Source organism: Balaenoptera physalus, assembly GCF_965194825.1.
Source record: "Balaenoptera physalus genome assembly, chromosome: 1".
Taxonomy (NCBI): domain Eukaryota; kingdom Metazoa; phylum Chordata; class Mammalia; order Artiodactyla; family Balaenopteridae; genus Balaenoptera; species Balaenoptera physalus.
In genome coordinates this window covers 44,237,064-44,252,025 of record NC_138882.1, presented here as the reverse complement: position 1 = coordinate 44,252,025, position 14,962 = coordinate 44,237,064, and positions in this window count along the sequence as shown.

The window sequence follows — 14,962 nt, the reverse complement described above, 5'->3', positions numbered from 1 at the left end:
CAATGGCTGTTATGAATATGATGGTAGCTATTCTAATGATAGAATGTAGTCCTGGGTGAAGAGAGGCAAGATACTCTTCACCCAGGTATGGCTTACCAAGGAACCTCACCTGTAGAATCTGATGCTCATTTGTAAACTGGAGTTTCTGAGAAAATACTAAACCCGGCAGGCACTTGAGGACAACATGGTGCAGACCCCTTCCAAAGCCTCTTAAGTATAACAAAATTACAAACTTGTGTCACAACCTTCTCCTGCCGCATTATTTTTCAAAGTCTGCTCCTCCCTCCCTCCTCTACTTCCTCCACCTGCCTGCCTCCCTCTCTTCCCCACCCCCCACAAACGTACTTTCCACATGTAAAAGCTTAAGCCACTGTGCATTGTAGATGAACAGAGTGAAATAAAACAAAAATGTACCTGTCTTCAAGGTACAATAATTCCACACCCTAAGAAAATATGTATTATAAAAATGATATATGAACTCTCAAGTAGAGAAAAATATGTTTTCTATGAAAAGATTAGAAGATATTCCTATCTCAGGCCATCACAGGATATATATCAGTAGACCACTATTGTCTCAGATCTTTTTTTTCCTTTCCTCTTTGTATACCTCAAATAGAAATATCTCTTATTCCCAGCGATCAATGGCTTACACACAGGAAACGCAAGCAGTCTTTTGACTTTGTTCTTGGACAAGGTTTGAGGAGTCACTACTAAGTATACTCAGATCTTAAGGCTGCCTCCAGGGCATTCTGATAAGCACATCTCTTTCACTTGAAGATGGGGTCACTAACACGTAATTCCTATACTTATTTTTAGCTTACCAACTTTTCCGTTCAACAGCCTTGGACCAGCTTTAGGTTTCTCCCTAAATTTTCAAAAAGATTTTAGGAAGTCTTGTAACCCTGAAAATCCATGAACGAAGACGGGTTGTTGCAGTTAATCAGAAGTACGCTTAGGGATTTTTCTCTTACTTTTCCTCTCTGAACATTCATTGGAGATTGTGACCTAAGTCATACCTTTGTGGTTTACTCTAATGTTGTTTATTAAATATAATTGCATAATTGCCATATGCTGTACAGCTGAGCATATGAGCATACAGGTGTTTTAAGGGAGAAGAGTTAAAGAATTGAGAAGCTCTGAGAGTTTAAATGAGTTCAGAGCAAGCACAAAAGTCAATGTAGTTTTATAAGTTTGCTTTAGCTTCTGAATAAAGCCCCTGGACACTTCATTATGACACTCTAGGAAGAAACAAATATTGAAGCTCGAGTCAACCCAAAGCAAAAGCAAAAGGGAACTAATGTACCCCTGGCACCCTCCTTCCATGAGTCAAGATTTCAGCTGCCCCAGGGTCATACCCCATTGTGGTCTCCCACCTTGGCCACTGCTCCCCCCATTCTCTGGACCGGAATTACTTTCCAGGCTCTGAGACCATTTCTGTCTGCCCTCCCTTTCTCTTGGGATCATACTGAACTTTAGTGAACTGTTCAAGTGTCGGTGGGTTACTATACGTTTCTCTCTGCTCCACACAATAATTTTGAGAAGTACATAATTTTTCTTATATATATAATATAGTATAATATAGTATAATGTAATATATATGTACAATATATATAATACATATGTACAATGCACTATATATGCTTTTGTATGGCTTGTTTTTTCACATATGCTTATTACTATCATCTTTGGGTATATAAAATGGGATTGCTAAGTAATTTTTTTATACCTAACATTACAGTCTATACATTTCCATATTTCCCCATATATTTGCAATGCTTTAATATTTAGCATTTATTATATTCACATTTGACTGAATTTTTCATCTCATAATCTACTGAGAATTCACTTTGTTTCTAGTTTTTTGATAATGGAAATGTAGCAAAGATTTAAATTTGAGCCTCAATTGAAATTTAGATAGATCTAGTCATGTCTTGCTAACTGATATCCCATGCCCAACAGAAGCCTGTCTGGATGGGAACCTGGAAAAGAGGGACAGCGTGATGATTTTAGCATAGCAACAATACACCAGGATCAGAAAGGATTACTGATTTTCAGTTCAGCATGGCGGCTGCCACTCAAAATCCATACGCAGTTCAGCCACATGGACTCATTTCTATATATGGGAGGTAAAGGGCTGTAAGTAGAAACTAACATAATTTTTAAAAAATTCAATTTCTCAGTATTGAATTGAGTACTATTGAGGTCATGAAGCAAAATTGCTTTGGGATACTCTTCATTTTGCCACCATCAGTGGCCGAGCTTAAGCAATGGAAGAGTCACAGATTTCTCAGGTGGAGTGTTTCATAAGAGCAGTAGAGGTAACAGCTGATGGGAGAGGCAGTGCCTGGGGGGACACACAAAGCAAGAATGATGCTCACCAGGAGACTTGTTTGTGGGCATATGGGAGACACTTCCGGGGACTCCTAGGAATACCTGGGGGGAGACCATTTGCCAGAAGGTGAGAAAAAGACCCAAGAACTTCAAGTTCTTACTAACAGTGTGACCCCATCAGTTCTTGTGATCTAATGATAACTGGGGAATCTAGTTGTATAATCAACACTTCTAAAACATCTTCGAATTTATAGATTTTTTTTCCTCCCTATACTTACTTCCTCAGCACAATATCCCAGAAGTGAGAAGGATTTGTAAATACTGGGTAATATTTATATCTCTTTTGAAATTACATTTTATTTCTAATGGGGTTTTCAAGAGACAGTTCCTTTAGGTGACTAGTGGGAAATATATTTGGGGGCAAATGAGACTTCTGAAATCCCTAATACTCCAGGCTATATTAATCTTCATATTCTTCATTCTCAGAGGGCTGGCACTAATTAAAGTCTCCCCTTAGTAACTTTAATTGATCAAAGAAAGAAATACTGTTTCCGAATAGATGTAATTGGATATGCTGTAATTATACCAACCCATTTGACATGATTACACCTAATCTAGTTTCAGAGTCATTAGACATATAGATTTGTTTAAAAGGTAAAGGAAGATTTCCTGGTATATTTGGCTTATGGTCAGCGTCATCCCTGGGCTATTCCAGAAACTTTCCTGCCTCTGGGTCAGTCCTGACTTGTACAGTTTTTTGTTTTTTGTTTTTTTTCCCTTATCTAATAATCTACTCCCTTAAGATCTGAAAGGTAAACAATTCCTTTCTTGCAACTGGGCAATGAGATTGAATAGAATATGTTCACCTGGAGAAATGATTTTTGGCACCAGAAGCAAAACTCTACGAATAACACATAGAGCTTTTCACCCAGATGCACTTTAAAAAACAGTAAGTAATGAAAATATTTATATTTTCTTTCATATTTAGTGTTCTTTTAAAAAACAGTAGACATCATTTGTACTTTTACTTCCACAGTGAGAAGCAGTTATGATTTCTTGCCTGTAGTAAAAGGACTCCTTTTCACTGAAACCGTAATTAATATTCCATAACAATTTGTAAACAGAATGAAAGTCCAAGAACCACAGTCTTAAGGTGTCCATGATCTAGCCACAGTTATCTTTAAAACTTACTCACTTTCTTCCTTCATATCAAATTATTCCCTTTGTCACAAATACATTTTGGATCATAGATGTCAAGACAAGCGTCTATATGGGATCAAGACTAAGGCCATGTCAAAATAAAAGTGGGAGAGTCTGGATTTTCTAAGAATGAGAACACAAGTTCTTGTCACCATATTAACTACATTCAATTCAATAAGTCAGCGAAGATCTGGACAAAACCAAGGAACAAGGAACCATTTGATATCTTTATTGGTGCTTGTCCTCTTGCCCACTTTCCCACTCTCCCAGTTCCCCACAGGGTTTGTAAATTACCTGTGTCTGTCATGGAGGTGCCCCATTTGGATCTCACTTCAAGAAAACCTGCTGCACAGTGTATAGCTGATTGACAGCTTCTAGTTTACACATTTTTGGATCTACCACATAGTTCACTCCACGCTTTGCTTTTGTAGGGCTGCTCCCAGCCAGGAGCTGAAGACAATAGGGATATTAGGACCAGACCATTCCTGCCTGAAGTGGATTCCTCCAATGGTAGCAATGGTCCAGGGTTTCCTACTCCTACAAATATTCCCAGCCAATAGCTGTACATAGTGGGGTTACTAGAACAAGGTCATTTCTGCCTGAGGTGGGATTTTTTTAATAGCAAACTTTGGGAATTCCCCATCAGCGTGGCCAGAACTTTTTAAAAACTGTATTGTGATTTGAGGTTCTTCCTACCCAATTTGTCCTTCCTCCCTCCTTTCATAGGTATCAGACTCACATTGAAATCAGAAGACACTCTTTGAACACTCTTGCTCCCTCTCCATTTATATTTCATAAGTGTTGTTATAGGTTGAATTGTGTCCCCTCAAAAGATATGTTGGAGTTCTAACTCCTGGTACCTGTAAATATGATCTTATTTTGAAATTGGGTCTTTGAAGATATAATCAAGTTAGGATGAGGTCATTAGGGTGGGTCCTTAATCCAATAAGACTGCTGTCCTTATAAGAAGAGGGAAATTTGGAAGACAAAGAGGGAAGAAAGTCACATAAAGACAGAAACAGGGATTGGAGTTATGATACCACAAGCTAAGGAAAGACTGGGGCTACCCGAAGCAGGAAAAGATGAGGAAGGATTCTCCCCTGAAGGCCTTGGAGGAAGCATGGCCTTACCAACGCCTTGATTTCAGACTTCTAGCCTTCAGAACTGTGAGACAATGAATATGTTGTTTTAAGCCACCCAGTTTGTGATACTTCATTATGGGAGTCCTAGGAAACTAACACAAGTATTTCCCCCCAAATAAATGTCTTGCATATCTAGCACTACTTGGGGGCTATATCTGATTCCTGGGGTTCCCTAATTGTGACACATATATTGTTAGGGGATAGAAACAATCTGACATGATGACCCATGGAAGTGGGGGGAGAGGTAAGGGGGAGAAGTGAAAAGACTCCAAAGATTTTCACTTCTCCTTAATGTCAAAACTTGTTCTTCCATGAGGTCTTCTGTGAACCTTGAGGTGAATGAGATCTTACCTCCACCCAATCTAGCCAGTGTCTTTATAACTCTGGAGGCATACACCATTTTATATCTTGAATTTTTTTGTACGTATCTTAATGAAATTCCAATTCAAAACTTATACGTATTATTTCAAAAGTGATATGTGCTTATGTGAATCAGTAGATCTGATTCTTTAAAATATTTGCTGTAGAATTTAATGTGTGACATCCAGCAAAAGCTAGTTTTATCTGTTTTCAAATAAATGAGAATGGCATTAATATGGGGTTCTGAGATTCTGGGATGATGAGTTGTGAGATCTTGGAACAATCTGTTTTAATTTGTGGTATGATGTAGTGCATTAGATACATTAGGATATGGAGTGATAAATTTATAGATTCTTTAAAATGAAGCATAAGGAATACATAAAATTAATGTTTCTCCCTTATCCAGTCCAGTTACGACTTGTGGTTTTTTATTGAGCTATCTACATTCTCTCACGTCATTTCTTAATTATTTCAAGCAAACATCTTTAAAATGACTGGTGAGGAACACTGGACTGTGCCCATGAAATAGAGGACAATTCTTTGGCAATTAGGGACATTTGCATTGTCATCATTAGTATGCTTTGCAAGTGAGCAAATTCACCCAAAAATTAGGCTAATCATTCTTGATTTTCTTCTCTCAAAAGTCATTGTCACATATTCACCTGTAACATATACTACTATTTGGATCTACAATAGATTTGTCAGGGTTTTCACTTAAGACGCATACTAATGTCATCCAACTCTCACAGGGCAATTGATAACCCATTTCTTGTTAGAAATATTGTTCATATGAAAAATATTTTCTGCTAATAAAGTATTTGTATATATTACCATATACCATATAGACATATTATATACCACATATATATAAGCATGTAATAAAGGCATATTTATGTAATGTAATAAAAGCATACTTAATTGTGCATCAAGATGGAATGTACTTCACGTATGGAGAACCAGTATAACCTATATCTCTAATAACCAGTTTTTCTATTTTTTTCAAGATTTACATTTTTAAGTATGCAGAATGGATTATGAATTATCTGAGAAATAATGATCTATCCAAAAATTATGTTCTTACCTCACATTGTCAAAAAGCTTGAATTCCTATGCAAAACCAAAAATGATTTTCTTAAAAATAGAATGAGCTTCAGCTGGTTTAATCAAAAGTATCAGTATCTAACAGATCTGTGCATATGTGAACCTTCTACTTTCATTGTGAAGATTCATGTACTTACAAAGTCTCAACAACTCTTCAAAAGAACATTCCCATAGGCCATAATCATCACTTATCCTTCCTGAAACAGTTATTCTGTGTTGAAGCTGGGGAAATCCTTTGGTACAGAGTGTTGTTTAAACAACAAAAGTGCCTCCAACCATACGTAGAATGAGCATTACAAGTGTATGTGAGGAAAAGGATTGTTTTTGTATTGTGTAATTTTTTTCAGTAATATCAATTAACTTCTCCCTAAAAATGTGCGAGATATATTTGCAAAATTAGAAATGAAAAAGCAAAGATGACACTTTGTCAAATTACCATTTTATGTACATAATTTATACATACAAATATATATATATATCTTTTTTTTTTGGGTCCACATTCCTGTGAGTGAAAATAAAAAGTATAATATAGCATGCCCTCAATTATGTTCATTTCTACAGAATTATTAACCATGTTAGTAGGTATTATGGTCAAAGAGACTTCTGTGGTCAAATAAATTAAGAAAATGATGGATCAAACCATTTGATGAGGTGGCGATTCAAAATAAGTCCATGAATTCTTTGATGCTCCCTTCAAAGTGCTCCCTAATTCCCTTTTCTTAGCATGTTATCTTGACTTAGTGATTCACTTCTAACCTATAGAATAAAAATGGATGTGACCATGTATGATTTCAAAAACTAGGTCATAAAAAGTACTGTGGCTTCCTGCTTGCTCTCTCTTTTTCATTCTGTGGGGAAAACTGCCATGTCAGGAGGACACTCAGAAGTGCTGTGGAGAGATATACATGGTAAAGAACTGACACCTTCTGCCAACAGCCATTTGAGTGAGTCATCTTTGACATAGATCTCCCTGCCCCAGTCAAGCCTTCATATGACTGCAGCCCTGGCCAACAGCTTGACTGCAACCTCACAAAAGACCCTGAGCCAGACCACCCAGCTAAGTCATTCCAGGACTCCTGATCTTTTAAAACTTTGTGAGATAATAAACGTCTGTTTTATGTAGCTACATTTGGAGGTAATTAACTAATACTGATTTGTTACTACAGGATTTCCCAAAGCCTTTAGCTTGCTGATGTTAGTTGTGGATCTGTAAGGAATAGGATATACTATACAGTGTATCCCCAATTTTTTGACCACAAAATATTCTTTTTTTCCCTGAAAATCCTGAAGGGTAGTGTTTCGCTAAATATTTTGGGGAAGGTTGACAGAGAGCCTTGATTCTTCACAGTCACATTAACAAGAGATCAGATCCACCTAATTAGGTAACATTTTCAGAGCAGTCAATGAAGAGAAATTTGGAAAAGCCCAGATGCACTTGGCTAAGTAGGGCACAGAAGTCAAAGCATTCCAAATCTCTGCTCTTTGGTGCATTTCCTGTGCAGAGGGCATTGCAACACTTAATTGGCAGAAGTTTATCAGGATCTGATTAAATAGATATCTTTCTGCTAAGAGCCATTGCCAAAATAATTCAGAAAAATTAGAGTCCCTTGTTGTAATGTTGGTCATGTTCCATAGCTGATTATAAGAAATTAGCAAACTGCAAATGTTAAACCTTTAAAATTCAGCTCTGCCATGGGGAGAGCATTCACACATGAGTAGGAAATGCATTTTTTAATTCCTACACTGAAACTCAAAGATCCTTGTTTTGCTGAAGGAAATTGCTACTGGGATTCAGATGAGAGTAAGACCTTTACAAGGGAGTCTACACCACTGCAGTGGACTTCGTTAGACAACATGTGGAGGAAAGATTCAAAGAGGATTTACATGACTCTCGGGGGAAAAGGGTTTTGAGAAAGGCTTAGTCACAGGCTACTAACCTCCAAAATGCAGACCTAGCTTATGCAGGCTTTGGCAAGCACAGCAGATGGAACTGCTTACCACTTATCTGACCACTTCCCTTGGTTATATTGGCTGCCCATGGATGGGCAATGTGAGAATTTCAGACCACAATGTCAAAATGGTTTTAATTCCGCCTAATCTAAACCTAATCAAGGGAAGTTTCTGTTTAGCACTTGAGTCAAGTAGAATCAGAAGGAATTGCAGGCAACTTGGCTAGCCCCCTTCATTCATTGGTTTGAACAAATTTTCAGTCTGAACCAGTTCTCTAACAACATTCCTTAGTTTGTATCTCAACTGCATATATTTAATTAGCTGTCCACCTATTTCTTTTGCTAGAGTATTTCTTTTCCTCTTGGTTGATGTTACTAAACTCCTTACTATAACATATACAACTGTGTAGTTCAGTGATTCTCAATTAGGAGTAATTTTGCCTCCAAGGGGACACCCTGTAACTGGGTAGGAACCTATGGGACCTTTCCAGGACAGACCACGCCCCCCCCAAGTCTTCCACCTGCCTCTTGTCTGTAGAAAAACTTTAGCCTCCTAGACCTTCCCTGAGTTCCAAAGAACAATTTTAATGAGACAAATGAGAAAATGAAGAAACAAAGGAAAACAGTCAAGCAAGACAAAATAATAATAGTTTAGCCATTAAACAAAGTCAAGGACTTTTAGTTCCTTCTCAGGGGCTATAGATAATATTCTCAGCCATATCCTTGAGCTATTTTGCAGACACTGAAACACCCAGCAGGTGGAAGAAGTTAACTACATGCTGACCACAAGCTGATCATGTACCTGTAACCCTCTACCTCACCCTGTCTTTAAAAACCTTTCCCTGAAAGCCATCGGAGAGTTCAGGTCTTTTGAGCATTTGCCCCCCCGTACTCCTTGCTTGGCCTTGTAATAAAGGCTGCACTTTCCTTCACCACAACCCAGAGAGTGGACCCAAGTTTGGTTTGGTAACAATATGGCAACGTTCAAGGACATTTTTGGTTGTCACAATTTTGGGGATACTACCGGTATCTCGTGGGCAGAGGCCACTGATGCTGCCAAACATCCTACAATGTACAGAATAGCTCCCACAACAAAGAAGCATTCAGTCTAAAATATCAATAGCACAGAAGTTGAGAAACTCTGATCAATTCGAAGCCATATTGTTTTATTTTTCTAAGTTGTTGTGGTATTTAGCTGTTAATCTCTCTCCCTCAATCACAGTTAATATGTGGTTGAACTTCACTAATTTAGCTATTTTATGACTGGCTTACCCAGCTTGCTTCACTTTTCAAACTCTGTTGAAGCTAAAAGAAAAACTTTAAATCTCTCCAGCCTATACCACAGCTATATCACTTCAACACATCTATAATTCTGTGTGTCTTTTGTTGCCATTTTATAACTATCCTTTTCAGAATCCTGAAAAAATATTCCAAATGGGATGCAGAAAAGTGATCAAACATGAAGGTGAAACTGGCTCTAGGGAAAAGTTCACTATTAATTATAAACTATTAATAAGGAAGATTTTTAAAATTCCTACATGAATTGTAAATATATTCATTGCTTTTTCCTGACCACACCTCCACAGAGGATTATCTCATGACCAGCCTCCATGTGGGCTATGTCAAACTTGGCTGACTTCATTGTTCTCAAAGAAATTCTATACCTTCATCTGCATATTCAGTCTATAAAGTTTATCAATCCATACTCAATTTACAATGACACATGCCAGTACTTTGGTCAAATTATCAGAGAATAACACCATGAAATTTTTGCTATCCAATGCTTATTAAAAACTGTGCTGAAATAAATAAAAATTTGGGAAACCATTTCTACCTAGTCTTCTACATTAGTTTCTCAAAGTGTGCATTCTGAACAATGAGCATACATATGAAAGTGCAATTTTCTGGGCTTCACTTTAGACCTACTTTACAAGCTTCCCTAGTGATGGGCCTCAGAAAATTGCCCTTTAATCCAACTTTCTGGTTATTCTTAGAGACACTGAAATTTGTAAAACACTGCTATGGAAATTCAAAATATTACCAAGACAGGTATCAGAAAGATGTGCACTTGAATCATATAATTTTGACTCATGGAGAAGAAATGCTTTCACTAAACTAAAATTGGTGATATTCCATTATCTTATATCTAGAACCAATATGAAAACAGTCGTAGAATCCCCTGCAACTTTTTTGGTTTGAATATTGTGTTCTGTTTCTCCTGCATCTCTCTCTGTTACCTATGTGAAGGCCCATATAAAATGTCTATTTTTAGAACTCAGCGCTGGAAAGTCTTTGTTCTCATGAGATGTGGATACACTTTCTCATCATGGACAATGGGAAACAAGTCATTGGTTTACTGATAAATGTTTCACTTTTCAATGTGGCTGCCTAGAAAATAGAAGTGGAATAAGTGCTCAGAGTTATCATGTCTGTACTAAAAAATTTATTTCTCCCCATCCTGCCCTTACCTTCTACTCCAATATATAACTTCTATAGTTGTCTTCAAAAAAGAACCTGAGGCAAGGATTTGGGTGCATGTGATATTTGGAGACTTGCACTCAGGAGAAAGGGAGTGAGGAAAATGGGAGAGAATGGAGGAAGGTGCTAAGCAAGGATGTGGTCTCAGCTGGAATCTGGCCTCAGCCTGGCTCCACAGAGAGCTCTGGAGTGTAAGTTGCAGCAGAGTTAAGTGCCACCTAAGGCTAAGACGTCTGTGTTTTGTTTTCCCCGTGTCAATTACTGGCTGTGGGTCACCCATATTGGGGAAGGGCTGGAGCTGCATAAGGTTGAGGTGTCTTCTAATCTGCATAGGGTTGCGTTCTAGAGAAGCTAGAACTGGATCATCCAACACTCAGAGCAGCTGGGGATGGGGCCACTGGCCCACTAACAAACACCAACGGTGTCCACTAGAGTTGTCATGTATGTTTTTGTTTCTGTTTTTCTATTTTAATGGATGACTTAGTTATACTTCTCCTTTCCAAGAAGAGAAGATGTCCTGGGAACATACATTAAAATTAACAGAACCAAATGAAGTAGTGTAAGCAGGGCTAAAATAAAGTACACACACACAAATATATATATATATATATATATATATATATATATATATGCTTTGCTGATGAAAACTGTTTACCACAAAGAAAATGTACACAGTAATTACTAGAACACCAGCCCACAAGTAATGCTTGATTAACATTTAGGTTGAAAATGTTCTCAGATCTTCTTATTTAACTCACATGAGAGGATTGTTCTGACTTGCATTGAAATACACCTAACCTACGTAACATTTAAAACTGGGTTAATATTTAGAAGGGGAATTTTATTTAACAATATTGACTGTGGTGACATCAACTTCTCATTTTCAACGTGCAGACTTCTAACGTCAGTGATTCCCACATTCATTTCTCTTCCCAGGATCCCTGACCTGACTCATTTGAGTATTCTAACTGCCCATGGAGGGTTTTTCATTTCGGTGACCCAGCAGGTGCCTTCAATTCAAAACCTTCTCCCCCTTCCTCCTAGCCCGCATCTACCCAGTGCCCTCGTGTGGTTCAGACCCAAATCTCTCTCTCAGGGACTTCCTGCCATACTCCTCATCTCATTCCCCTCAGCATCTATTCCACACTTTTGCCAGAGTGATTGTTCTAGAAGTATACATCTATTCACACCGCTCCCTTTTTTAAGGTTTGAAATGACTTTCCTATGGCCAAATGCAAAATACTCCTAAAGGGATCACAGTTCTTTCTGAGGAGTCTGGCTCCAGGCCAAAATGCTATGTGTGATCTTTCAGCCCCCAGCATAAGCAATTTCATGGTTTTGTCTGGCAGTTGTCGTCTTGGAAGCTGCCCTTCCCACAGCCAGAGCACTGTAATCTTCTGCAGAGAGTTGTAGTCAAACACTCAGATTCAGGCACCTCTATTCAGAGGCCTCTTTATTGGGGCCTCAACTGAGGTACTTTTCTCCACTCTGACTCAGTAACTTTCCATGCTAGCCCTTCTCCCTTCCCTTCTGCCTCAGCCTTCCAGGACCATAAACAGGCAAGAGCCTTTTTGCTCAGGGCTCCTCTGCACCGAGACATTCCCTCCATCTGTGCTGCATGTCCGTGTCCTGCCATCTCCTAGAAAGCAGACATTTAATTGGCTTAGTATTTCTAGTGATTGGCACATTAAAAGCTCTTGAAAAATGTTGACCTGGTAAACCATGAACAGAGTAATGTTTTCTTTGCACATACAAAGTAATCACTGAAGAGATTCATACACTTGGCTAATCTGTTTGCATATATCTAGACCTTGGCAATATTAAACTTTCTCAGTGCATGCATAAACTCTTAATTGTTGCACCTGAGAGACAAAATGGGTTAGATAGATACCCTAATAGTATCTTGATGCTATCTTTCCAACTCTAAAATACTTGGGTAATGATAAAATTTGAATCTGCACCAGACATTACCACTTACTAATACTCATTTAGAATTTTTAATAAAACTCCGAAAACATACAGTCTAATATCAATAACATTTAAAAGTCTAAAATGTTTTTTAAACAAAATAGGTAGTATGATAAAAATTGTCTACACAATACTCTTTCTTAATTGTATAGTGTAGAAAGAGATGCCATCTACGAAAGTCAGGCATCAATGGGATAAAAACTAATGTTTATGAGTTGATTTCAAAATTATACCATGTAAGTGACTAATACTCTCAGTTGGATACAGTTCAAGATGTACCCAATAATGGATTTCTTCCCAGACTGCTTATAAATTTAAGCATGAAAAAGCTGAATTTTATTTGGTAAGGATAATAAATGTGCATTTAGCTTTCTACTAATAAAAGGCACCCATTTCCTAGTATTAGCAAATATGATTAACACTTAATTTCTAAACAAATTTTCAGGATTAAATTATAATTGAAAAGCTTTGATAGTATCTACTGGAAGCCAAAATTTGAAAGTGAAAATAATGAAACCCTTGTTTAGAACAAGTAAGAGTGTATAATGACAAACTGCAAGTCTCCTTAGTTGAAGAATTGGTTTTGATTTTTTTATATACAATGAGTAACTAGTACCAGCTTGTCAGTTAATAAGAGAAATATTTGTATCCCATTTACTACTAAGCCAGTAGAAGAGGACAGATAAATGTTTGCAGAGCTGAGAAAATGTGGGATATTTATACTTCAGATGTTTACAATACTTCAGATGGTTACAATAGTTAAGTCCCTGTTTTTATCTCCATTCATTTATTCATCATGTATTTTTTGAGCACCTACTATATGTACTTTGCTAGTATTTGGAAATAAAAGTACTTTAGTAAGCGAAAACAAATGAGTTAGATTCTAGTGGGAAAGATAGATAATAAAGAGGAATAGTGATGAATGTAATCATAAACAGGGAAATAAACAGGGTTTTATAGAGTGTATTATAAAGTTACCTGAATTGGAGTCAGGGAAAGCTTATCAGAGAAAGTGATACTTAAGCTGAGTTATGAAGAATGAGGAGGATTTTTGTTAGGTGAAAAAAAGTTTAGGAAAAAGAGAGCAAGCATTCCAGGCATAACTTCATGGAAAAAGACAAATCCACTGGGGCTGGGATACAGAGAGGTAGAGAGCGATACAATATGAGCTCGGAGAGGATGGTATAAGGGAGGCCAAAAGAAGGCCCATTTGAAGGATTCTGGTCTTATTCCTAAAGAAATGAAGGACAATTAGTGGATTTAAACTGGACAGTAACACCATCAGATTTGCATATGAAAAAGACCACTCTTTCATCTGGAGCAGAGAATGAAACAAAAGCAGTTAGTAGAAGGGGGAGCTATGGCGGTGGCTTGGATAAAGGTTATGGCTGTGTATAAACTCAAGACACATTCAGGGTGCAAGGCAATATGTCTTGGTGATAGGTGGGTATGGGGTTGAAGGAGAGACGATGACATCAAAGATGACTTGCCCAACCAAATGGACGGTGATGCCATTTGCTGAAATAGGTGACACCTAAGGAGGCCCAGGTCTGGGGAAAGATAATGAGAGTCTTAGTTATGCTGAGGTGGTGCCTTTGAGAAATGGAGCTATCCAACTGGAGTTAGCTAGATGAATATGAAGCTCAGAGAGAAATCCAATCTGAGAGGGCAAAAGAAAAAGAATAAAGACCAGGCAGTGAGTCTTTGGTGAATGTACAGAAGTACTTTGGAAAAGAATGACAGATAAAAAGAAAACAAGCATAACACAGTGAACATATTTTATAATACTAATCCTAGGAAAATAACAAATGGTTTTATGAATATTAGAAATAGTAAAAACTGGGGCTTAGTGAACAAATGGTGTTGAGTCAAACAAAAGAGCAGAGTCAAAAGTCCTGGTTATTGGAACTAATCCCTGTCTTTTAGGAAGGGGTAGCTGAGATCTGGGAGGGGAAGTATCATGTGTGAAACAAAAGCTGTATAATCCTTTGAGGTGGGTGGGATGAAGGAGGCCCGTGGAGTTATGAAGATTTCCCCTTATTAAGATAGCCACAGTAAGTTACTGCCAAAAGTTTCTACCAAAAGTAACCAGGTTACTCCATGCCATCTCAGAACCAACAGATGAACATGTGCAAGACCAGTAAGTTTCTCTGGAAAAGAACATTTAAGTAAAGTCATGCTGAAGCAGAAATCATATATTAATTTTAATGCAGTTATGAGTATTCAAATAGAGACATCTTTTACTTTACACAAAAGCAAATTTATACTCACACTTTGGTAAGGAATGCAAACCACAAATAAGTTATGATTTCACTAGAACAGCAAACATTTTTTTTTTTTAAGGAAAACAAAATAGTCCTTAGGCATAAACAGCTATCTCAAGTCTTCAGAATGTCTAAATATTTTTTTCTGGTGTTCCATGTAAAATTTCTC